The sequence below is a fragment of the Prionailurus bengalensis genome, chromosome B1 (genome assembly GCF_016509475.1).
Source record: "Prionailurus bengalensis isolate Pbe53 chromosome B1, Fcat_Pben_1.1_paternal_pri, whole genome shotgun sequence".
In the NCBI taxonomy this organism is placed as follows: Eukaryota; Metazoa; Chordata; class Mammalia; order Carnivora; family Felidae; genus Prionailurus; species Prionailurus bengalensis.
Window position 1 is genome coordinate 109,734,586 of NC_057344.1, and position 27,797 is coordinate 109,762,382.

Consider the following 27,797-nt stretch of genomic DNA (forward strand, 5'->3'; position numbering starts at 1 on the left):
AAAAATGGGCAGGGGAACTAAATAGGCATTTTTCCAAAGGAGACATACAGATGATTGACAGGCACATGAAAAGATGCTCAATCTCACTAGTCATCAGGGGAATGCAAATCAAAACCATAATGAGATATCACCTGATAGCTGTGGAATGGCTAAAATAAAAAACACAAGAAATAATAAGTTTTGGCAAGGATATGGAGAAAAGGGATTCCTTGTGCACTGTTGGTAGGAATGTAAATTGGTACAACTACTGTGGAAAACACTTTGGAAGTTCCTCAAAAAATTAAAAAGAAATATCATATGATCTGGTAATTCCACTACTGGTATTTAACAAAGAAAATGAAAACACCAATTTGAAAAGATATATACACTCCTATGTTTACTGCAGCATTATTTACAATAGCCAAGACATGGAAGTAACCCAAATATTCATCAATAGATGAATGAATAAAGAAGATGTTGTGTATATATGCAATGGGATAGTATTCAGACATAAAACAAGATTTAAATCTTGCCATTTGCAACAATTTGCATCGACCTAAAGTGTATCAGGCTAATTGAAATAAATCAGAGAACAATAAATATTATATTATTTCATTTATATGTGGAATCTAATAGAACAGTTTCTTTTTTTTTCAAAAAAAATTTAATGTTTATTTGTGTGTGAGAGAGACAGAGAGAACAAGAGAGAGAGAGAGAGAGAGAGAGAGAGAGAGAGAGAGGAGGAGGGGCAGAGAGAGAAGGAAACACTGAATCTGAAGTAGACTCCAGGCTCTGAGCTGTCAGCACAGAGCCCAATGCGGGGCTCAAACTCATGAACTGTAAGATCATGATTTGAGCCAAAGTTGGACGCCCAACTGACTAAGCAACCTAGGCGCCCCCAAACAGGTTCTTATATAGAGAGAACTAATGAGTGGTTTCCAGGGGTGAGACAGGTGGGAGGATTGCTGAAACAAGTGAAAGTGATTAAGAGGTACAAGTTTACAGTCATGAAATAAATAACTCATGGAGATGAAAAGTATAGCATGGGGTATATAGTCAATAATATTTTAATAATATTGTGTGGTGACTACACTTACCATGGTGAGCACTGAGTAATGTATAGAATTGTCCAAACACTATGTTGTACACCTGAAATTAATATAACATTGTATGTAAACTATCCTTTAACTTTAAAAATGGACTTTAAACTGACTTCAATTTTGGATATGTCCACCAACTCACACAGATAAATTGGCACAGGATGGAAGCCTCTGCAATCATTGTCTGATCATTAAGGTATGAAGACACAGGATCAACCTCTAGGAACCCAGGTTAAACAATAAAAACAAAAATAAGAAAAACTGAGCAGATATATTGGTGGCCAAGGTGGAATAGAAAAGTAGATAAGATGATTTGGCCAGTTCATGTCAGTCAGCTTTTGTTCCTGACCACCCCATTTCTTTTAATAGCTCATGAACAGATACGCAGGTAGGTATGGATGCCATTCATGGGTCCAACAGTACTGGCTTCCTCTCATGAAAGCTGATCCTTGCACCACCACTGCTGAATGTCTGATCCACCAGAAATAGAGATCAACGCTGATCCCTTGTAATTGTATCATATCTCAAGAAGACCAACCAGTCAGTTGCTGGCAATTTGATTATAAATCAAACTCCTTCTATTCTGAAGAGGCAAAGATTCATACTGACCAAATTTCACACTTATTCTGCATATGGATTTGCTTCCCCTGCTTAGTTTTTCAACAAGCACTATTTTTCAAGGGCTCTCAAAATCTTATCCACCAACAGATCCTATAAAACATTGCTGAGGCCCACCTTACAACAAAGGTGAACGATGGGTCCCACTGATTTTACCATAAGCCACACCCTCTAGAAGTTACCAAACTCTTGAAGGTATAGTGGAGGCAATGGTTTGGAGATAACATATTTTAATAATTAGAGTGTAATCTTCAGAATGAGGCATACAAATTTTAAAAGATGGCCATTATGTGGTGCTATGCTCCCAGCTGATGAAGACATAGGTTCAGAACTGCTGTGTTAAAACTTACCACAAACTTTGGAGCTTCAAACAACACACATTTATTATATCACAGTTTCTGTGGCCAAGAGTCTGGGCACATCTCAGCTGGATCCTCTACTTAGAGTTTCATGGGGCTCCAGTCAAGGCATCTAGTTTGCATCTGCATTTAGAGGCTTTACTGAGGAAGAATCTGTTTCCAAGCTCACTATATTCATTTCCTAAAGCCTCCATAACAAAATAACAAAATATAGAAACTAGGTGGCTTAAAACAACAGAAACTGTCTCATCATTCTGGATGCTAAAAGTCTGAAATCAAGGTGTCAGCAGAACCATCCTCCCTCTGAAACCTGTAGAAAGAAATACTTCCTTGCCTGTTCTACCTACTGATGTTTGCTGGCAATCTTCGGCCTTCCTTGATTTGTAGATCCATCACTCCAATTTCTACCTGTGTCCTCACATGACTACCTTCTCCCTGTGTGTTTTTCTTCTTACCTTGTAATCAGACATAATGAATTATGTCTACTATACTCCAGTATAACCTTACCTTAACTAATTACAACTGCAATTACCCCATTTCCAAATTACATCATATTCTGAAGTACTGGGGATTAGGACTTCAACATATCCTTTTGAGAGGACAATTCAACCAGTAACACTCACTCAGGTTGTTAGAATTCATTTCCTTTGGTTGTAGGATCCAGGTCCCTAGCTTCTTGCTGACTGTCAGCCATCTCCCACAGTTCTAGAGGCTGCTCACAGTTTTCCTGACATTTGGGCTTTTCCAAAATGGCTGTTTATTTCATCAAGCCATCAAGAAGAATCTCTCTAGTATAATCCTGGAAGTGATACCTGTGCTAGGTTGCCTGGAACTTAAAGGTAGTCTTTTGTCTTGATGCCTTACCTCTCTACCCAAAGGTGGAGCTTGAAGGGTCTCAAGTCCCATGGACTTGTCTCTAACACTTTTTCACCACATACTAAGGCACAAGCTTGGTGCTGAGCCACCTATTTGGCTTCAAAAATTTGCTGTGTTCTCAGCTTCTCTTCCACCAAAGTTAATTGCATTATGTGAGAAATTTAAGAAGGCATTCAAGTTAATTTTTCCCCCGATTTTTATTTAAAGATCCTGGCAATAGTCTTTTCAACTATATTGATTTTCTGGTTAAGTTCTGTGGTCCCTTTTGCATTGTAAACATTTTTTATAAACCCCTTACTTAATTTAAAATCTTTGGGCCCTCTACCAGAATGAGTGATTAAAAACTTGGCATTTGTGTCCTTACTGCATTCTACTCTTCCAAAAACGTACTTGAAAATTGGTTACAAAGCATGCACCAAGATTGACACACCCTTGACTTTGAACTCATAGACAACTCTAAGAGAAATGTCTTGGGAATTCCCTAAAATTCTAAGGGTAGCAGACTATGTCACCTCAGCATATGGTTATAGAAGATCAGGACATGCCACCCCAAAATATGCCACTTTTGTATATTATTTTGAGCTGTAATCACTTGAAAAACAGCAGATGCAGGAAGAGGTTTCCCTTAAATTTCCCTTATCTGCCTAAAGACAGATCTTCAGATTCTCCAAAAGAAATGTAATTTTCATAAATTTCTTCCTTGGCTATTCCATCAACCAGAGAATATTGACCCTTATCAAGGAGAGGGGACTAGAAGTCAACACATCCCCCAAACTTTGTCACAAACCATCATACCTCCCATTGATTCTTCTAAGGGGCCATTCATCTTTCTAAAGTTCATTTATTCTCCCTTAAGAGGCCCCTTTTCCTTTCCCTATGAAGATGGTATTTAAGCCTGATTACTAAGCCACCACTTTGAATTACTCATTTTCCCTGGGCATCTCCCATGTATACATGAAGTAGACATGTTAATAAGCTTCTGTTTGTTTTTTCTCTTGTCAATCTGTCTTTTATTACAGGGGTCTCAGCCAAGAACTCAGAAGGGAGGGAAAATTATTTTTCCTTCCCTATAAACTTATGTTTTATTTTTCAATATTCATACTTAAAACATTTGCCTGATACATTTTTCATGGTTCAAAATTATTATCCCCAGACTTTTGCCTCTCCTTAAAAACTCAAAAACACTTTGGATTTTAGTACGTAGGATAACAAAGAACACAGAGTTTTCAAACTAATTTATGACTGGTGGTTTCAAGTGATCTTCCTAAGGCATAAAATGGTGGCCTTCTAACCACGTCTGGTCTGGCTTATTTATCTCTCCGCCATATCACTCGTGGATATGCCTTTTATTTTTAACAAAAGCAATTTATCTTGCAAGAATTTTTAAGAATCCTTGCCAAACAACTTGTACTTCCAAAAACACTGTACAGGTGACATGTCCTATGGGAGGTTTTGGAAGAAAACCAAGGTAAATTTCCAGTATAGCATACTTCTGTTTCTCTGGTTAAAGAATTTATCTCAATTGTTACTATCCATACTGTGTACTTTACTTGAAGGGATTTTGTAAACTAAATTATAATTTGTGCTAAGTCCATTTTTCCTCATTGCCACATTCTGTTAACAGTTTAAACAATATAATGAAACATTCTTTCTTTCAGAATAATGGATACTTTGATTTAGATATAAATTTAGATTTACACATATGCCATGTTCAACTATCTTGATAGTATCATCTGCTTCCCTGCTAATGTCATTCTAGCATTTTTGCTTCTACTAAGGAAAGAAGAGAACTGAAATCCATAATTGCAGGAATCAAATCAGCCAGGAAAACAGACACATATACATAGGCCTTTACTTTGTATTAGTTTCCACAAAGTGGTAGAAATGTGGAAGAGGTTTTTCTATTCTATTAAATTATATTCAAAATATATATATAGTTTTAGTTTATTTTTATTATTTATATTTTAGTTAACATGCTGTGCAATATTAGTTTTAGGAGAATTCAGTGATTTATCACTTACATACAATACCCAGTGCTCATTACAGTAAGTGCCCTCCTTAGTGCCCATCCCCCATCTAACCCATCCCCCCCACCTACCTCCCTCCATCAACCCTCTTTAATTTAATTTTTTAAAAACATTTATTTATTTTTAAGAGACAGAGCATGAGTGGGAGAGGGGCAGAGAAAGAGGGAGACACAGAATCCAAAGCAGGCTCCAGGCTCTGAGCTGTCAGCACAGAGCCCAACAGGGGGCTCGAACTCATGAACCATGAGATCATGACCTGAGCTGAAGTCGGATGCCCAACTGACTGAGCCACCCAGGCGCCCTGTCCCTCTTTAGTTTTAAATGCTTGGAGCATCTCATATGACCACTCACTGCCTGTTAGCAGTCACCTTCATCACAGACTCTCTCCCACAACTCCTCACTCATTTAACCTTTGTTTCTTCCCAGTAGATTTTTTACTTGGTTTGTGTTTTGTGTTTCTGTCTAGTTCTGTTATTGGATAGGGTCTAAAGTGTGTGTGCATGTGCATGTGTGTCAGTGGAAGTTAGGATAGCACCGAGGGAAACAATTACATCCTGTAGTGGAGCTGGGGAGGTGGGGAAAGTCTTATGGTGATCTATCCTCAGCGTCTATATATAAAAGGTATTAATACTTTTTACCCTGGCAAGATTAAATCCTGTATGAATATTTTCTTAAGTATTGATGCTAAAATAACTATTCCGCATTGTGTTGCAGTATGAAAAGCCATTCTCTGTATCCTATCTGGCTTTGTTTAGCTGTAGTCTTTCACATCACAATGACTATTGCCTATTGAAATGATGAAAGCGCATCCTTGATCTGGCAATTAAGAGTAACCCTCTTTCGGTGACTCTCTTAGAAACAGTGGATGATAAACTCCTGCTTATTCAATCTATTTGCCATCCGGTGAGTCCATCTTTGGTTTCAGGACATCAATCTCCTTGAAGATACTAGACAGATTTGTTGTACACAGAAAAGCATAGGAAGCATCTGTAGGGCTTCATAGTTACTCCCGTAAGTTAGCTAGTGATTGTTATATAAATCTGCGCTTAAAACCAGGTAAACTATGAGGTGCCTGGGTGGCACAGTTGGTTAAGCATCTGACTTTGGCTCAGGTCATGAACTTGTGGTTTGTGGGTTCGAGCCCTGCATTGGGCTCTGTGCTGACAGCTCAGAACCTGATGCCTGTTTTGGGTTCTGTGTCTCCCTCTCCCTCTGCTCATTCTCTGTCTCTCAAAAGTAAATAAACATTAAAAGAATTAAAAAAAAAAAACCACGTCTATTATTTAAAGCAAAATAATTTGAGGAACATTTTTTTAACCACCCTGGACCTCGATTTCCTAGTCAGTAAACAAGGAATACAAAACAAGAAAAAGATATTAATGCCAACTATGAACTAAGACAGATAACATAAATAAATCATTTGGCATAGTGCCTGAACTCCAACAGCCTTGTCTTCTTGAAGATTTTGATGCCATCTGTGCCTGTCTTGGGCCTATTTGCCTTAAGATCCATTTCTTGTAATTTCCTTGCTCTGCTCTGTGGGGCAGAAGGCTGGCTGACGCTGCAGGCTCCTCTGTCACCCAGTGTCTAGCGGGGTCTGCCCAGTGGAGGATGGGAAGGTGACAAGAAGGAAGACACACACCTCTCCGTGCCTCAGGCTAAGTGTCTAGAAGCTACCACAGCTCATGTAATGGCTCAGCGCACCCTGGACAGGCTGCTGTAGTCCACCTTCTGCTGTGTGACTTGACTCCTGGACTCTGGTAACTCACTTCCCATTGTCCCTCTGATTGGGAGGGTGTGGGTGGGGGGGGGGGGAAGTAGCTTCCTGCAGCTCTTACTCAGAGTTGCCTCTTGTCTTCCATGTAGTGTCTTTGCTCTTCTATCATTTGGGTAATGAAATGCTTATGTTGAAATTTCCTCTTTCTTAAAATCTCAAATGCTTTCTGCTTTCAGATTAGACCTAGTATTAGTTTTCTGTTGCTATAGACCAAATTACTCAAATTTAACAGCTTTTAGGAAGATTCATTTGTTATCTCATAGTTATAGGTAAAATTCCACATGGACTCCACCTGATTTCCTGCTTAGGGTCTCACAAGGCTGAAATCAAGGTGCCGGCCAAGGCTGTGCTCTTATCTGGATGCTCTCAGGAAGAATCTGCTTCCAAATTCATTCACGTTGTTGGCAGAATTCAGTTACTCACGTTACAGGTCTTCATTTCCTTGCCTGCTGTCAGCTAGGGGCTGCTCTCAGTCTCTACTTCTCACACCACCTAGCTCCTCCAACTCAGCAATAGAGATCATTTGTTCCTCATGTCCAACCCCTCTCATGCTTTGAACATCTCTGATAGCCTCTTCTGACCACAGCAGGAGAGAATTATCTGCCTTCAAAGGGTTCATGTTATTAAGTGAAACCCACCTGGATAATCTCTATTTTAAGGTCAACAGATTAGTAACATTAACTGCACTGCAAGACTTGTTTTGCCTTCTAAGGTAATTCAGTCATGGGAACAACACCAGGGAAGATGGTCATCATAGAATTTTGCCTTCCACAGACCTTAAGTGATCCATTACTCAGGCACTTGCCAGGTTTGAGTCCTTGAGCCAATTGTTTAACCTCCAGGTGCCTGAGATTCTTTATGTATAAATTATTTATAAATAAGAGAGATAATCTGATTGCTAATTTTCTAGTTCTGTAATGCTACCATTTTGTGACCAGAGACTAGCATTACCTGGGCCAGCAAGGTTTTTCTCTCTTCTCTTATGGGGTCCCCCTTTCACTGGGGAGCATTTTGATTTCATTTTGAAAAGGGGAAATTGTGTTTTATTAAAAACATTTCTTAAGTATAAGCATGATAAAAATATTTACATTCAAACTGTATTAACATCTATATTTAGGAATGAATTGGTACTTCTGGTGCTTCCCACTGCCTCAGGTTCTGACCTGAATTAGTAAGTCCCTATGTCAGTGTTCAGGGCAATGCCCTGATGTGATGGTGAGCTGAAGACTATAGAGGGGCCAGTCTGAGAAGGGTAGTTAGAAGAGACCTCAGTCTCAGATGACAGTACCAGACCTGAGAGAGCTCAGACATGCCACAGAACTTCTCTGAACTTCAGTTGTATCATTGGTAGAATGAAGAACTTAGAATAGGGGGCTCATAGTTTCCTTTAAGTTTTAACAATGAACCGTCTTCCTCCATTTTAAACCCTTGACTGTAATAAAGCATAGCACCTATGTGTATATTGATATAAGGTTTATTAAATTCTCAAAAGAAAGCTGAATATGTAGTATCATTTGAAAATTCATTTGCATTAAATGATTTCAGTGAATAGAGTTTGGATGCTATGATTCATCACTACTCCCCCCCGCCACCGTCTAGTCTTTCTAATTTTTAAAAGTGTATAGTAACACGCCATAATATGGCAGTCATGCAATGCCCTCTTCTGGCTAAAGACCAAAGCGCAACCTTTCTCCTTGTTGCAGCATTATCTGGAACATGGAAATTTACATGTTCTTTTCCATACATTTACTTTGTAGTGTATGTTTCAACAATTTTAAACCTAGTTATTTTTTATCAGTTATAAAAATGAATGTGTTTTATTGATTATATAGGCATTCACTGGCCTAACTTAGTTTAATAAACATAGGCAGCCTTTTTTCCTTTTTTTTTTTTTTTTTTTTTAAATTTTGGAGCATAATCTATCTAGTTGGGATATTTTTAGTGATAGAATTAATCAATTTACAAGATCCATATTTTACATTGCATTTGTAAAGGACAAAGTGATGAAAGTGATGGGTAAGTTCTAAAACAGCTTGGTATTGTTATAATTTTTTTCAGTATATTTGATTTTCTGACTCTGTGTGTGCGAACTAGCTAAATGATTGGTGCTGCTCACTAATTGAGACAAACTATACTGAGATACTATTTTGCCATTAATTTTCTTACAGTTTTGACCATCTTAAACAGTAATTATTAGCCCTTAGGACCATGTCAGAATCACTTGGAGGTATGGTGGGATGGCTAAATTTTGTCTAATAATGAAATATATCATATTATTCAGATGTGTTGACACATATTGATAGCCTTATACTTAGGGTTAATGATTTATCACCCAAACCTGTACACTTTGAGGGTGAAGAATCATTATTAACAATTGTATCAGGAGACCAGCCTAAATCAGGGCTATTGCAGGCAAAACAGCAGTTGGTCATGATATTTATATTACAAAAATGTATCAACTGGAATAGTGGAAACCTGGGAATTATTCCTAAAATTCTGTATTTTGTATTTCTATTTTCAATGGTATTCTAATCTTCAGTTTACACTTTCTGTTTATGACAAATAAAAATTGTGTTCAACTTCATATTCTCCTTTGGAGACAGATGGCCTAATTTCAAATCTTGCCAAATTACTTAATTTTTCTGTGCCTCAGTTTTCTTATCTGGTAGATGGTAATAACGATAGTACCTACCATATAGGGTTGTAACAATTAATGAGTAAATATGTGGGTAACATTTAGAATGATACCTGAAGCATAGGAAACCCTATTATTAATAATAAAATTACTGGAGAGTGTTATGCTAAGTGAAATAAGCCATACAGAGAAAGACGATATCATATGGTTTCATTCTTATGTGGATCCTGAGAAACTTAACAGAAAGCCATGGGGGAGGGGAAGGAAAAAAAAAAAAAGAGGCTAGAGTGGAAGAGAGCCAGAGCATAAGACACTTTTAAAAACTGAGAACAAACTGAGGGTTGATGGGGGGTGGGAGGGCGGGGAGGGTGGCTGATGGGTATTGAGGAGGGCACCTTTTGGGATGAGCACTGGGTGTTGTATGGAAACCAATTTGACAATTAACTTCATATATTGAAAAAAAAACCACACTGTACACCTTAAATCCACACAAGTTTATTTGTCAACTATATTTCAATAAAAAAGAACTTGTTAAGAGAAAAAAATAATATTACTAATTTCTGCAAGTGAATGATAATATATTTAAACTTTCATAAAGTATGAGCATTTTAGAGGTTGCACATTTATTTCAGGAAAGCAGCCTCTAAGATGGCCACCAGTGATCCTTGCCTCCTGGTGTTTAGGCCACAGTGCAACCCCCTCCCCTTCAATGTGGGCTGGACTTAGTGACTCATTTATAATGCAAAAAAAAAGTGATAGAATTCCACTTCTGAGATTAGGTCACAGAAAGCCTGTGACTTCCCTTTTGCTCTTTTTTCCTTACTCTTTCCCCTCTCTTAGATCCACTGCTCAAAGAGAGAAGCAAGATGCATGTTGGGAGCAGCCTCATGGAGAGACCCATATGGTAAGAAACTGATGTCTTTGGCAAAAAGTCAGTGCGGACCTGAGGCCTCACAATACCCGTTTCCAGTAGCAAACAGTAATTGAAAGATATTCAAAGATCAAACTGTAAGTAGTAGGGAAAATGTGATTCTTTAGTTTCTACACCAAAAATTTAAGAATAATCCATCTCTGTTCATAAACAAAATCATTGGAGTTTCAAAGTTAAAAGTGTCTGTCTGTGCCTGGAAACAAAGAGACACTTAGTTATAAATACAGCCTTCATAGAAATTCTAGTATGTAAATGAAACTGAAAGCTTCATGTCAATTTTGCCACTTGATGGAGCCATAATGCAAGAGAACACTTCAAAAACCATCATGTTTACCTGGGGGAAATCTTTATGACAAATGTGGATAAAATGTATAATTCTAAGTATTAGTTGGGATCATTCTAGTGATTACTTTCCACTCTCATCAAGAAATTTCTATAACATATCAAAGAAAAAACTGCACATAATAATCCTGAACTGTTCGTGGAGAGTAATTTGCTAATTTTTATTTTTAATCTAGAAAATTTAAGAAAGGTTATTCCTTGGGAAATATAGATTTATACTGGGAAAGATATAATGTAACAAAATATAAAGATGAATATTAAGGCTTCTAAATATCAATGTTTTGATATTATGAGAAGGAAATGTGAACCTTCCTGGAGAGCAAGGCTTACAGAAAGATACTTGAGTCAAGCAGTGATAGAGGAAAACTGATATTTTTTCAAGGAAAAAAGACCCAAAAGGTGGAAGTGTTGGTCACAGACAAACATAAAAGATTCATAGTCTCATCCTTGTAGCCCCCATTCCTTATTAGAACCATTATATTTGCTAAACACAGGTCCCAGGTCCCTTATCTAAAAATTTTGGAGCCAACTGTGCTTTATAATTCACAACTTTTTAGATCTAAAAAAAGAAATATGGTATTTATATCATATAGTACATGACATTTTCAGCAATATCTGAGGTAGCACCCCTTAAATAAATATGTTGTCTCAGGCTTGTTTCTGTAAGAATCAGACTTTGAGACAGAGGTCCAGGGAAGGATATACACTAGGCTATGCTCTTGGGACCAAAACCTAGAGAAGAGAAGGAGGCAGGACTGGGCAGAGGGGAGTATTAATTCAGTTCCAACGCAGGCTTTAGGCAACCATATAGGAAGTTCTTGATTTGATACAGTCCTCTAGAGTTGTCTCAACTTGGAGTAGGGAGGATGAGTCTGCATGACCCCTGTGTTGATCAATCATTGATTATAGGCTGCTGATGGAGAAAAAGGATAATTTTGGGTGTTGCTGTTTTCTTGAGACCAAAGAGGGCTGACATTTGGAGGCCTTTTTTTCTGGAAACCCCCTAGGAACTGAGAGAATAAATCCTTCATTCCAGTGCTATGGCCCAGACCACTATTGCCAAGATTTCTGAACCCCAGATCACCAAGCCCTTCTCAGGAAAAGGTTTTTGAATTCTTCCACTAACCACCAAAACTTGTCAAGGGGCACCAAGGGTACCCAATGATTATTTGAGTATTAAAAATATTGCTCCCTGCCTTCTTTATATTACTGCTATTGATGAAAAGTCTTAATTTCTCTTACTAATATACTACCATTTGCATTCTGGTCACTTGCAAGGTAAACGTGGAATATCTAGGTGGCAATCATTAGCATATAGTTTTTTTTTTTCTTAATTTTTTTTAAATTAATCTTTATTTATTTTTGAGAGAGAGAGAGTGTGAGCAGGGGAGGAGCAGGGAGAGAGGGACGCACAGAATCAGAAGCAGGCTCCAGGCTCTGAGCTGTCAGCACAGAGCCTGATGTGGGGCTCCAACTCACAGACCTCGAGATCATGACCTGAGCGGAAGTCGGACGCTCAACCGACTGAGTCACCCAGGTGCCCCTCATTAGCATATAGTTTAATATGGCTCTTGCTATGTGTCTTGGTGGAAGTGTTCTCGCTTTGAGAGAAGATCACACAGACAATGAAGCAACAGAAAAAGAAATCAAGGAATCAATCCCATTTATAATTACACCAAACCCCATAAAATACCTAGGAATAAATCTAACCAAAGAGGTGAAAAATCTATACACTGAAAAGTATAGAAAGCTTATGAAAGAAACTGAAGAAGACACACAAAAAAAAAAAATGGAAAAAGATTCCATGCTCCTTGATAGGAAGAACAAATATCTTCAAAGCAATCTACATATTCGATACTACCAAAGCAATCTACATATTCAATGCAATCCCTATCAAAATAACACCAGCATTCTTCACAGAGCTAGAACAAATAATCCTAAAATTTGTATGGAATGAGAGAAGATCATGCAGAATGATAGGGATGAGAAGCACAAATTTGCCAAGGGATTCACTGAGAGTGATAGTAAGTGGAGCTAATCCTGCATCTACACTTTGGTTCATGGACCCAAATATTCTTCTTACTGGGGACACAGCATCATATAAAGGTATTTGAATTAAAGGGACACCACGTCTTGAAGAAAACAGTGTCATTGTAAAGCATCTTCTGGAAGCTAGCACTTTAACTTTGCCTTCAGCAGGTTATTCAACTCCTCTATCTGGCCAGCACCTTCCAAATGGCATGATAGGCTATATGAGTAGTGGACCATACGTTATGGACCAGCTGCAAACCCCTTGTTCTATAAAATGGGTCCTTTGATTTGACCCAATATTATATCTTGTTTTGTAGTGATGGATCATAGGTTTTATAGACCCTGGGACAGAGGTGCTGGCTAGGGTTCCATCCATAGGAAACACAACTACATAACCATAATCTGTATCTATTCTTATCAAAGTGAAGTATTATCTCTTCCAAGGTGGGGTCCAATGTATTCAGTTGACCACCAAGTAGCTAGTTGGTGCCATATAGAGAGCTCAGCTATGGTCTCTCCTGCTGACAGGTTGGACATTCTATGTCTTTGGCAAGTAGCAGCCCATACTATTGGCCCACACATAACCTGTATTTCTGTCATCCCCATGGATACTTCTTTTATGTATCCATTTTGTCAACACTGAGATGGTTGATTACTAGCCAATTCAGTTTTTTTAATCAGGGTGTTTATTAACTCTTCCATAGTGTTAGATTTCTGTTGCCCATTATGGTGTGATATAAAGGATCTCCACAGTGTACAACCATTTTCATATGTCCATCTACATGCCTCTACCCAGAACTCTTTGAAACTGATCTTTGATTTCATTTCTCTTTCCAGGCCCCTGATCAGCCAAGCCATTTCCCATTTCCCATTATTCCATACATATACTAAGCTTGGGCCACCTTTCTATCTACATAAAGCAGATGACCAGGACACTATCTGAACCTCTGCTCAATGAGATGATCTCCTGTCACCACTATCTTACCCTCAATGAAGATACAGTGTGGTTGCCATCTATTTCTGTCTTGTACTACATACCAAGAAGACCCATTCAAGAACCCAAACCTTTTCATCACTAGCTATGAGGGATCTCTGTTGCAACCATAGGTATGAACAGAGGAAGAGGCACTAGTACAACAGTGGCAGATGACATGAGGGTCATTATAATCAGTTACGTGCACCAGGCTTCTGACGGCTAACCAATGCCACTGGCCTCTATTCTTTTGGGGATATTCATTTTTATTATTTTTAGTGAGTTCAGTCCTATAGCACCCTCTCCTGCCCCAGTCTGCAGAAGAAATCCATCACCCAAATTCTTAGTAATGTTGGTGCTCCTCTCACCAATCTGATCCTTACTGTGTTGGAAAATCATGTATCATGTGAGATCTTTAATTTTTTGGCTTTATTAATAATAGTTAAAACTGAAACAGAATAGAGAACCTAGAATTAAACCCATACATACATTGTCAACTGATTTATGATAAAGGAGCCAAGACTCCTTCCTGGGGAAGGGCAGTTCCTTCATTAATAGTATTGGGAAAACCTGACAGCAAAGGAGTGAAATTGGATCACTATTTTATACCATACACAAAAATGAACTCAAAATGGATTAAAGACATGAACTTAAGACCCGAAAACATAAAAATCCTAGAAGAAAACACAGGCAGTAAGCTTCTCAATGATTTTTATGATCTGACACTAAAAGCAAAGGCAGCAAAAACAAAAGTTAAAAAGTGGGACTACATTAAATTAAAAATCCTTTGCATGCCAAAGGAAATCATCAGCAAAATGAAAAGGCAATTTATTGAATGGGAGAAAATACTAGCAAATTATATAACTGACAAAGAGTTAATATTCAAAATATATAAAGAACTCATACAATTCCATAGCAAAAACAAATAATTTGACTTAAAAATGGAGAAAAGAAGGGTGCCTGGCTGGCTCAGTTGGAAGAGCATGCAACACTTGACCTCTGGGTCATGAGTTTGATCCCCACGTTGGGTGTAGAGATTACTTAAATAAATAAATATTTAAAAAATTAAAAATTAAAAATGGGTGGAACATCTGAATAGACATTTTTTCCAAAGAAGACATACAGATGGCCAACAGACACATAAAAAAGTGCTCACCATCACTGATCATCAGAGAAGTGAAAATCAAACCACAAAATAGGATGAGAAAAAAAAGCTGTTAGAATGGCTATTACCAAAAAGACAAGAAATAACAAGTATTGGCAATGATGTAGAGAAAAGGGAACCCTGTGCACTGTTGCTGGGAATGTAAATTGGTGCAATTATAATGGAAAACAGTATGGAAATTTCTCAAAACCTTGAAAATAGAACTACCAAATGGTCCAGGAATTCCACTTCTGGAGATTTATCTGAAGGAAATGGAAGCACTATCTCAAAAAGATATATGCACTCCCATATTCACTGCACTACTATTTCCAATAGCCAAGACGTGGAAGCAACCTAAGTGTCCACTGATGAATGAATGGATCAGGAAAATGTGATACACACACACATACTAAAATATTCAGCCAAAAAAATAAAAATGAATGAGATGCTGCCATTTGCAACAGCATGGATGGACCTTGAGGGAATATGCTAAGTTAAGTAAGTCAGACAGAGAAAGGCATATAACATATAATCCCATATATATGTGAAATCTAAAAACAAAAAAAACACATACACAAACAAAAACCTCTACTCATAGATACAGAAAATAGTTCAGTGGGTGCCAGAAGTGGAGGGTAGGAGAGGTGAAATGGATGAAGGGAACCAAAAAGTACAAACTTTCAGCTATAAAATAAATATGACTGTGGATATAATGTGCAGCATGGGGACTGTGTTAATAATACTATATTTTATATTGAAAAGTTGCTAAGAGAGTAGATTTCAAATGCTCTCATCACAACGAAAAAAACTATGTGTGGTGATGATGTTACCTATAGTTATTGTGATGATCACTTCGTAATATATACAAATATTAAATAATTACATTGTTCACCTAAAAATAATATGCTACAGATCAATTATATATCAACTAAAATACATAATTAAAACTATAAATGTCCTTATGTCAGTTCAAGTAAATTTCTGTTGTCAAATAAATTTGCCAAAAAGAAAAATAACTTGAATTTCAGAGATGTTTATATTTTTGGAATTGTGGATAAGGTATTGTTAGAGAAATCCAGAGAAACCTCTCTATGGGATTCCTATGACAACCTTCAATAAATAGGGTGTCACATTCATATACCCAGAGACAGCAACACATCAGTGGTACTTTTTGTTCTCCACAGTTCATGCCCATCCTCATATGTCTATCAACATGTCTCTATCCCAGACCTCCTCCAACCTCCCTCAAGATCTTTTAATACTTCTCTTTCCAGGTCCCGGATGAGCCAAACCATTTGCCATTTCCCAAGATGCCACATATGTACTAAACTTTAGTTTAGATATAGTAGTGGGTGACTCTGAAACATAGGGGCAGGGACAGAAGTAGATTGGCTACTGGGGTCTCATGTCATAGCAGATAATTGCAACCACTCACCTATGATCCTGACCAACATGGAATAGGAGGATTAGCACAACCATAGTAGGAAGTTGGAAGACTGAGAAAATCCTCTTTACCTAGTGGCTACTAGCTGACAACACAGATACTGGTTAAATAATTAAACAGAACAAAATAATTGTGTAAGTTATTTCAAAACGCTTATCAAAGATGTAGAAGGAAAAAAAATTCTAAGAACTCTTCAGTGTTCATTTGGTAGATGTTGTTACCTTAAAGTCAATTTATTTAAAACCAAACAAAACAAACTTTGAGACTCAGAGGTACGGCATGCCCATGTTTATATTTTTAGCACTGGAACATTTTCTCAATCTCAAACTTTGTAATCATCTGTGACTTTTATATCTCTTCAGATCCTACATTCAAGCAATGCTCATCATGTTTCCCTTAAAGAGGCTTCTGACATTTATTCATGATGCTTTCTTTTCATCTCTTGTTTCTGACTGCAGACCCTTATTTAATTTTTTTATTATGAACTAATGTTCTAATTGAGCTTTCCCTCTCTAAACAAGCCTGCCTACCCTGGCAAGATTAGTTTTTCTGAAAATCTATTTTCAACAGTAAACTTTTGACCCAAAATTATAAAATACATAAATAAAAATCTTCTTGTCAATTAAACAAGTTTAATTGTTTGTTTAATTTAAACAAGTTTAGAAGGAAATCCCCAAAGTGAGAAAGTTTATTTACAGCATGTTTGAGTGATTACTTTTCAAGCTGGGTACTTCAAAAAGGAGGCTTGTAACTTAGAAGCAAAAGACAAAGTCTCCAAAGAAAAACAGGAAAATGTCAGAAATGGTCATTCGCAAATGAAGAAGTATAAATAGACAATGCACAGAAAAGAAATTATAAGTTGATAATTATGAAAATGTAAATTAAAATACAACTCATGGGGCCCCTGGGAGGCTCAGTCTATTAACCATCCAACTCGATTTTGGCTCAGGTCATGATCTCATGGTCATAAGATTGAGCCCCAAGTCTTGCATTGGGGTCTGTGCTGCTGGGTGTGGACCTACTTGGGATTCTCATTCTCCATCTCCCTCTGCCCTCTTGCCTCACTCACTTGCCTGCAGATGCATGCATTCTCTGTCATAAAATGAAATGGAATAATGAAATGAAATGAAACATTAAAAAATAAAATAAAAATAAAATAAAATGAAATAAAATATTACAAAATAAAATAAAATATTAAAAAATATTAAAAAATAAAATAATAAAATAAAATAAAATAAAATAAAATAAAATAAAATAAAGCTCATTACCTTTCTATACTACCCAGAGAGGGGTCCATATGGTGTTTCGGGTTCCTCTCATAAATTAAAGGGAAAGTTTCATAAGTTTGATGTCCCACAAACAAGGAAGATGTCCTCAAATCCGTTGCAGAAGGAACCCACTAAGATAGCACCAGACTTGGCTTCCAAATGGAATAGTACATCTATAAAGGAAAAGAGATAGCATCTATATCATAAACCTGAAAAGAACCTAGGAGAAGATTCTGTTGGCAGTTTGTATCATTGAAAGCTCAGCTGATACTCGTGGCATATTCTCCAGGAATACTGGCTGATGAGATGCACTAAAGTTCGCTCTTTGCCCCTGGAGCCACTTCTATTGCTGGCCACTCCACTCATGGAACCTTTCCCAGCCACATTCAGGCAGCCTTTTGGGAGCTGCGACTTCTAGTGGTTACTGATCCTGGGGCCCACCAGCAGCCTCTCACAGGGGTATGTTGTGTTAATCTGCCTACCATTGCTCTAGGTAACACAGACTTTGCTCTGCACTATGAAGACACTGCCATGCCACGCAACAACAAGGGAGCTCATTCTGCAGGCCTGATATGATAAATGCTGGCCCAGGGAGCTCTGAGCACATGTGACACCATCTTCCTTGAATATCCACAGGAGGTCATGCCTGTTCTCTACTTATAAAGATCCTGAGGAGAGTGAAAAGGAAAATCAGGTGGAGATTGAACAGGCTGTAACCAAGAAGGAATTTAAGGGTGAATGGATTGCTCCAGCTCCCGAAATTTACTGCTAATTCAACCTAAAGTCTCTGCCTAGTCTGAAGGTGTACAGGTTCCTTTTGTGCCTATTGAGTAGTTCCCTACTGAAGACTGAAGCACTCAACCTGTCACCAAAGACCGGTCTGCAACTCCCACTGCTCAGGCCACTGAATGGGTAGAAAGAGCCCCTGAAATTTTAAGTTCTTCTTCCACAGACTCTTGGCCAGAAATGTAAATAAGGGTATTGAAATGTTTCTTTAAAAAAAAAATTCAGCCCATTATTAACTGCTGTCATGTTGGTCAAGATTACAAAAAATGATAATATCCATTATCAGTGAAAGGGAGAAAACAGATGCCCTCATGAACACTACTGAATGGAATGTAAATTGATACAAATTTTCTAGAGAAAAATTCCATATTATGTTCTTAAAACTTTTCAATTTTAAAAGATATGTTCTTTGATCTAGGGTTTACATTTCTAGAAATTTATCCTAAGAAATAATAATGCATTTGCCCAAGGTAGATCTATAAACATGCTTGTCTCAAAAGGATTTATGCCTGAAAAATGAAACAGAAGAGAAAAACAAACAAGCTGGTTTAAAGAGCTGTGTAATCTTTATATGGTACAATACTGTGTGCAATCATCCAAATGATAAAATAGAATATATTATAGACTGGGAAATATATTTAGAGTCTTATATAACAAAACAAAATAATAACTAATATGTAATTTATGAAATCATATAAAGAAAATATGTATAAATAGAAAAAAGTGTCGAGGTGCCTGCATGGCTCATTCGGTTAAGCGTCTGACTTCAGCTCAGGTCATGATCTTGCAGTTCATGAGTTGGAGCCCCGCATTGGGCTCTGTGCTGACAGCTCAGAGCCTGGAGCCTGCTTCAGATTCTGTGTCTCCTTCTTTCTGCCCCTCCCCCACTTGCACTCTGTCTCTGTCTGTCTCTCTCAAAAATAAATAAACATTGAAAAAAAGAAAAGAAAAAAGTCTCAAAATATGTAACCAAAAATGCTAACAGGGTTTTCTCTAGTGATCTTTCTTTTTTAATTAAAAATACATTTTCCAAAATATGTAATATTTTATATAAAATGAGTTTTTAAAATTTTTATTTATTTAGTTTTTTTAGAGACAGCATGTGCTTGTGGGGAGGGGCAGAGAGGGAGAGAGAAACCTAAGCAGGCTCCACACTGTCAGTGCAGAGCCCAATGAGGTGCTCAATCTCACAAACTGAGAGTTCATGACCTGAGCTGAGATCAAGAGTCGGATGCTCAACTGACTAAGCCACCCAGGTGCCCAAGTTTTTAATTGTAAAAATAAATGTCTATTATTTGCACGCTAAAGAGAATACCTGAGGACCAGAGTCCCTATAGATCCCGTTATCCTGTCATTTCTCCCTACTTCCTTTCTCTTCCACATAGCCAACCTGGGTCATTGAATTAACACAACCCACTTTGGAGGCTCTCACAGGGAGGACAGATATCCTGGCTGCATAATAATTCTTCTGTATTTGTGTCCATGGCCCTCTTAAACATTCAGCTTCAGGAATGACATAAATAATGTCAACCAGATAAGCCAAATGCCAAATCTATCCAGATAATTAACAGGGTGATAGATTTTGAAGTTAAATCAACTGAAGCAGTGATATTTAAGGGTAGTGTATTGTTGTTCAAATGAAGGTTTTTTGTAATGTCTTCTCCAGCCAGTTGTCTTTAATTAAACTTAAGAAACAGATAAAAATCCGTATTTAATCTTTTGAAAAATTAGAAGAATAACTAGTAGTTTCCACTTCTTGCTTCCAGTATTGCCATTAAATTATATTCTCTTGGTATAACATACACATTTTAAAAAATCCCTAACACACACAAGTAACAAATCTATCAGCATATATTTATAAACACAAACATAGCAATATATATACTATATAAGACAGGAATGGTATTTCTGAATGCTTTAATCATAAATGGCAGCAGGTATTATAAGCAAAAAAAGTTCCCAGAAGAAGATCAATCTTCATTTTTAGCACAGGATAACCTTTTGTTTTATGGTACACATTTCACAATATTAAAACAACCTGGTTTACCTGATTAAAATCAGGGGTAAAAGGCCAATGTTAATGAGAAGCAACAATGTATGAAAAGCACCCTGGGGCCATGTATTGACCAGTTGGTGGAGGCCTAGTTTCAAAGTCCTACCCCTGCAGGCACAAGTTATCAAATCTTTTCCTGTGTAGATGTATCAAGAATTTACATAGGGTGCCTGGGTGGCTCAGTCATTAAGCATCTGACTTAGGCTCAGGTCATGATCTCACAATTGGTGAGTTTGAGTCCCATATTGGGTGAGTCAGTGTCCTGCTTTGGGTGAGTTCCAGCCCTGTTTCCTGTAAACACATGAGCCCTAGGTGAGCCCAGCTTCTCTCTCTCTCTTTCTTTCTCTCTCTCTGTCTGCCCCTTGCTCACTTGCACTTTCTCTCTCTCTCTCTCTCTCTCTCTCTCTCTCAAAAAAAAAAAAAGTATTTACATAAAATTTTCAAAATGTGCATTCCCCTGTCTGGGTTTAAGGTACTCTAATGATAACCAATTTGGAGTAGAAGTGCTTCTTCCAAATCAGAATTAGGATTGTTTCCAAATTCAGCGAAACAGCAGTCCTCTTCTGTGCCTTGACTTCAGGTGACTGCTGAACGACAAAATGTTTCCCTCTCTTGGTGCACCTTCTCAGCCTCCTGTTGATTCCACTGTTCAGAACTTTTTAACATGAATGTCAATTGTTTGCTGCCAGCCCTAGCTTCTGATACACTCAATGCCCCATTTTTTGCTTCAAATTTCAAGTGATCTTCAAGGGTTTTATTCATCAGCTTCTGCTTTGTGACAGAATCTTTGAAGCTTCTGAGTTCTCCTGTTTTGACATCATAAAACTGGGGCTTGAGGACTGTCTGCTGGTTCTCCCTAAGTCCTTCCTGCTGCTTTCTCCTCCTGGTGGAGAAGCCTGTTGTTTCCTGACCTTTTCAACCCATTTTTTTTTTTTTTATCGTCTGAGATCTTAGAACTTTCTGCCTCACTCAGTTTTCCTTTCAGTTCTTCCTCCTCTTCTTTTTCATAAAATATTTATTGCTCTAAGAGTCTTCTTCCTTCACTAATTTTTTAAACAACTGGATTCAAAAGCTTTAATTCTTTACTCTTTGTATCTGCTTTGAAGGCAGTGTTCTCAAACAATTTTAAGCCAGTCATTGATGAGAATATTAGAAAGGCTCTTAATTTTTTTTTTCCATGCAGATTTTCCTTCGCTTCCTCTCCCTCAATTATTAAGTGCCAGCTCTTTGTTAACTTTTGGCAATTTCCTTAAGTGGACTCTGTGCAAATGGTCTGTCTTCTGTCAGATCTTACCTTTCCTATATTCTTCATAAGCAAATGGCTTTACCATCAATTTTACCTGTGACAGTCTTACATCCATGAAAAATCCATGCATATGTGCTTCATGAAAAGGTGATCTAATGAGATGTATGAGCCCTAAATTTTCAAAGTCTGTCTTGATGACAAATGTGTAATCATCATCAACTGTGCTTTCAAAATTCTTATAATTCTTCTGTCAAGTTTCCTAAAAAGACACACCACCTGGTAGCAGGACCTAAAACTAGATGACCAGTTTATTATAAAAGGATATAACTCAAGAACAGCCACATGAAAGAGATACATAGGGCATTGTAGAGCAAAAGGGCTCAGATCTTCCATGCCCCCTCCTGGTATGACACTTCTTATGTTCCTAACCCAACAGCTCCAAGGATAACGTGTTTTTGTGAACCAAAACATGAAACATGGATGTCATATATAAAAGTATACTTATGGGAAAAAAAATTAAAAAAAAAATAAAAGCAAACTTATGGGGACAGTGAAGCAGCTTATTTTAAATCTGCATTTCTTCTGATAGTCTGGGACAGATGATTGATTTAGAAGCATCTTCAGAAAATGCTGGAAAAACTGCTTTTCATCTTATGTTTATTACCACCCCCAGGCTTTCAGAAACAATGTGAAAAATTAGGGTAAGCAGTTCTTAAGAATTTGAGAGTATCAGGACAAAAAAAATCAATAGAGTAATGTTTTAAATTAACAAATATTTCAACATTTTCAAAATGAAATAGGACTGAGAAGGAATGTGACTGTTTTAAATGCATACCATACGCTAGGTACTTTCTTACATATTAACTTCTTGAGGATACATATCCACTTCATAGGATATATATAGAAAAGAGTTTAGTCTAGCTAGTTTAGCAGAAATACTAAAGGAAATTAAATATCTCCTAGAATCTCTGGAAGAGTTGGAACAGAACCAGACTTGGATGCTGCACTGACAGGAATGGTACAGAGAGGAAAAAACTCTCAAATAGGACTTAAAAATGAAAATTATTCTGAGAAGTTTAAAAAGCATAATGGAAATTATTATTAGCATCATTAGAAACTAAAAGTCCATTAGAAAACATAGTGAATAACTTCTCTCAACTTTCACATGATTGATCTTCATCTAATTTCATGGCCATTGTAGGTAACTAAAAGCAATATGTGTCCTTCACACTTGCTGACATTGATTCTAGTTCTAATGATGTTTAAGTAAGTGTTACAAATTACAAGACAGTCACCAAAGTGATTATCAGTAGTAGATTGCATTATTTGCTCAGAATTATTTGTCCCCTCCCCAACTTTGTCATGCTTCCCCACTGGCAGGGAATATATCCTCTTGCCACACTGACATTGGTTTAGTAACATGACTTGCTTTGGTCTATGGAGTGTGAGGGGATGTGATATACATTTGTTCAAGTAAAAGTTTTATTTTTTTACTGTTTTTGTTTGTTTTGTTTTGTTTTTTAAGTAGAACCCAATGCAGGGTTTGAACTCAGGACCCTGAGATCAAGACTTGAGCTGAGATCAAGAGTCTGAGCTCAACCAACTAAGCCACAGCCACCCAAGTACTCCCAAGTAGAAGTTTTAAATGTTTTGCCTGGATTGGTTCTGTCCCACCTGAGAAGTTGTTCTTTGCCATGAGAACATCATGTTACAGATGGTGGCTCCTCATTCAGAAGGGATCCAGGAACGAGAGGACTCATGGACCTGGGCCGAACCCAGTAGAACCCAGTAGAGAACAACCTTCAAATTATACCCACAACAATAAAAAAATGTGCATTGTGGAAAGTGATGCAATTTTGTTGCTGACATTCACAAAAGTTGGCTAATATACAGGTAAGCACAACTTTTTTAAGTGGGATCAAATTTAGAAGTCACAAATTTAAAGGGAAAATTAGTTCCTTTTAGGATTAAATTAGTACTGAATTTTGCTTCCAGATACCAACCCAAGTAATTTGTTCTCCCAGGAAAAAGATCTTTTAGCAAAAGGAGAAATATATTCCACAGAGACCTCAATCTCGTAAAAGAAAGTATATAGTGTGTATTTCACTTTTTATACAATACATGAACACCTTTGGAAAATTTACTAAGTTGTATAATATTTTATTAATCATAATCAGTTTCAGATACAAATAAAAATAAAATTGAATGTAGAATTCAGAAGAAATGATAATTAGTATGAATTTGCTTTAAAACAATTTCTATGAACTAAACATCATTATTTCTGGGTATGTTCAAATATAAGACAAAGGGTTTTTTTTTTCCTCCTAAAATATTAACCCTCAGACAACAGCATATAGTTACTTTATATCCAAGTCTTACAAAGTCTACTTATTGCTGGTCCTCTCTCAGTTCCCTAAATTCTGACTAATCAAGTACTATTTAGGAAAAAGACACATTAGTCTGAAACCACACAGGTCAGTACTAGTATGCAGTGATTAATTAGTTGGTGAGAAAGCAAGAAACAATTTTGATACTACAGATTTCTTCATTATTCTAGTGTGTATGACTTCACAACTGCAAGGATTTGATTGTAAATAAACCTTTTAAAATTTTCTTAAAAAGCAAAGCAGAAAATGGTTGTGTTGGAGAAATCATGAATGCATATACACATAGGACAATATAAAAACCAAATGTACTCATATTTTTTGACTGTATACTTTTAGGATAAATTTTCCAGTGAGAACATCATATACAGATCCAAAAGGGGTCTTAGCTAAAAAAAAAATGTGGACCAATAAAATAATGTGCTCTCAACAAATGCATTAGAGGATTCAACAAGGAACTCTAATGACCATAAGACTGTTTTAGAAGATGCACATGGAAAGCTTGACTAAACTATTTTCAAGAAATGTGAAAAAGTGTATTTCTATATTAAAATGTAATTATATAACTTGTGATTTTGACTATACTTCATAATTTAACAAATTAAATATTAAAAGTTGATATTTAATCATTTTATATACATAATTTAAAAAACTCCTTTTGAATCGTCCCCTCGGGAAAATGGGGGTTAATTCATAGTAGGAATGTATGGTATCTAACTCCATTCTGACCCATTTCCCTTTAATATTGACTAACTACTGTTATTAAATCTCTCATACTTTTCCCATCCAAGATAATTTCACTCATTCACTAATCAATTAAAAAGTCTAGAATGCAGTTTACAAGAAAAAAATGTCCATTTTTTCTAACACCAGAAGCCTAAAGATTCAACGGAAAGGCAGAGGTCTTGTTTAATCATTCTAACTTTTGTGATTATTTTTACTTTTGATTAATGAAGAAGCAGCTAGAATTCAAGAGCCAAAGGGTAAGCTGTCACCTCAGGCTCAGATCAACCCTTTGCTAATTAGGACATTGCTGAGCCCAGTTAGACAAGTAATGATTTGACTACTGTCATTAGTAAAAGGGGGCAGCTAAGTTGGTTTCTTCAACCACATTTTAAACTGAATTTTCATTAAATCCATAAAGGCACATTTATTTGAAAAATGGCAAAAACAACAAAAGGAAGACTACATAATTCCCTTTAGGGATCTTTTTCCCCATGGTTTTAAAATTCCAAAATTAGAGGTTGACTTTTACTAATAGGACACACAAATGGAAATTACTTTCCCATTGACATGTGACTGGATTGATATGAGCCCATGTAGGTTAATCCTTCCAGAATAATAGTTAATAGGACTGTCAAAGTTATATCAGAAAATTACACTCTTGTCCTCTCCAGAAAAACATGGCAGAAATAAGAAAATCCAGGGGCACGAAGGTGGCTCAGTCTGTTAAGTGTTTGACTCTTGATTTTAGTTCAGGTCATGATCTCATGGTCATTAGATGGAGCCCCACATTGGGTTCTGCACTAGGTGTGGAGCCTGCTTGAGATTCTCTCTCTCCCTCTTCCTTTGCCCCTCTCCCACTCATGCTCTCTTTCTCTCGAAAAGAAAAGAAAAGAAAAGAAAAGAAAAGAAAAAATTAGGAATAAGATAATCCAAGATAATCCAATGAGTCTCTTGGAGCCTACCTGCAAAAATTTAACTTTGACCCCTTCAGGTTAGCTTTGTCCGATATTTTAATTTAAAGGATTAGTCTTTTAAAGAAGCACTTGTGCTTTTGGACAACTTGATCTAAAAGTAATTTAAGAATTAAGTATGTGTATAAATTTGATTGGTTCCTACTCTCACCTCCAATCTCTTTTCTTGAGCAACCAATTCCCAGGCCAGACAAATCATCCCCAGCTACTAATCCCTTGTTTTTTCATATCTGTAGGAGAGGTATCATACATGCCTGATGACTGTGCTCTGGTGCTTTGCTCTTTGAAGTGTGGTCTGTGGTCAAGCTCACAGAAAAGCTGACTAGAAATGTACTTACAGGCTGCACTCAGACCCACTGTATTAGATTCTGCATTTTGAAGATGATTGGTTTGCACTTTTAAAGTCTGAGAAACATTCCTCTTGGTATTTCTTTATTGTTACTCTTTAGAAATACAGATTTCAGCCCAAGCTGCACAGTAGAATCACCTGAGAGACTTTCAAAATCTCCAGCCCTTTGCCCAGGCCTTACATCTGACTATATCAGAATCACTAAAGGTGGTCCAAGGCGTCAGAACATTTTAAAGATCTCCAGATGGTCCCAATGTGAAACCAAGGTTCAAATTCTTTAGTGTGAATCAAAATCACGTGGTGGGATTCTTAAAATAGATTCTGGCCTCCAGATGCCCAGCATTTCTGACTTAATAGTAATGGGTGGGGTCTAAGATGTTGTATCTTGAATAAGATCCACATTGCCAGTGTTTGCTGCCCTAGTGGCCAAGCTTTGAGAAATATGAACTTAGAGGATATGACTCAAAGGTAGAAATTTCAAAAATCATTGCCTAGGAAAAAGTTTCCAGCCTATCTCCTGCTATCATCTTATAAATAAATTCATGAACTCAGTATTTATGATGCATTTGACACCCTGAACTTTTTTCTGAAAACGTGTATCACTACCATTCTCCAGAAACCCAAACACAGAGACACAACATGAACTTTTACCAACACCCAGAACAACTTCACTTTTAAAAAGTCAAACTTCATGTTAGATAGATATACTTGAACACAGCACAAAAACACTTGCCAATGTGTTCTTCCCTCTGGATTTTTCATACCACTAAATGACATCGCCACTTACCTCAGCTATCTAATCTATCAGGCATCAGAGCCATCTTTGATTATTTTTTCTCTTTTACCTTATGTACAATATGCCAACAAGTTCTACTGATCATTTTCCTGTAACACCTTTAATCATATCTTCACCTTACCCTATTATCCAGGGGCAATCACTTTAGTCTCTATCTCCTCATAGATGATTGTACTTCTCTCTAGCCTCACCCAGTCAGGCACTGACTGCATTCCTAAAATATAAACTGCTTTGCACACACAAATCTTGCTCTCACAATCAAGAGGTGACGATAGTTCTCATAAAATAAAGTCCAAAATAAATATGGCATTCAGAAGAATACTTCTACAAATTCATCTTCTCCTTCAGTCCACCTTTCCGTTCTGTCTCCCACAACTTTTCTTCATAAGTCTGCTGAATTTCCAAGCCCACTGAATCTCTTATGAGTCCACAAACATGCTACTTATTTCCCGTATACATATATGTATATATATGTATATACATATAAATACAAACATGTATAACCAGAATATATAGATTATACATATTCTATACAGTCTTAGAATATATACAGTATTACATATGTATGCAACTAGAATACATAATCTATATTCTATGTAGTTCTATATACTTCTGTTATGTATAAGTAGAAACCCTCTATTCATTGTTCTTTAAAAACCCAACTCAGTCTTCAAGACTCAGATCTCTTATTGCTTCAAATGTAAAGTCTTCTTTAATACTCTCAAGTAGAATTAATAACTCATCCCATTTTGCCATTTTACATCTTTCGATTATAAGTTTTACATCAATATGTCTTTCTTCATTCATAATAGTAACCCTCACAGCATTTAGAAATATGTGACTCTCAATAAAAATTGTTGAATGTATTATTATATAAGTGATGTAATTATCATCAAATAATAATTTCCTGTCCTTCAAGAGTTTACTGTGCCTCACTTTAAGCATATACAAAAAAGAAAGCATCAGGGAAAATTCACTGTCT

At 36.9% G+C, this 27,797-nt stretch overlaps 1 pseudogene; it reads right to left on the reverse strand.

Moving 5' to 3' along the window:
• Positions 1-20,190: 20,190 nt before the first annotated feature.
• Positions 20,191-22,785, reverse strand: LOC122469087 (annotated as a pseudogene).
• Between the last annotated feature and the right edge of the window lie 5,012 nt (positions 22,786-27,797).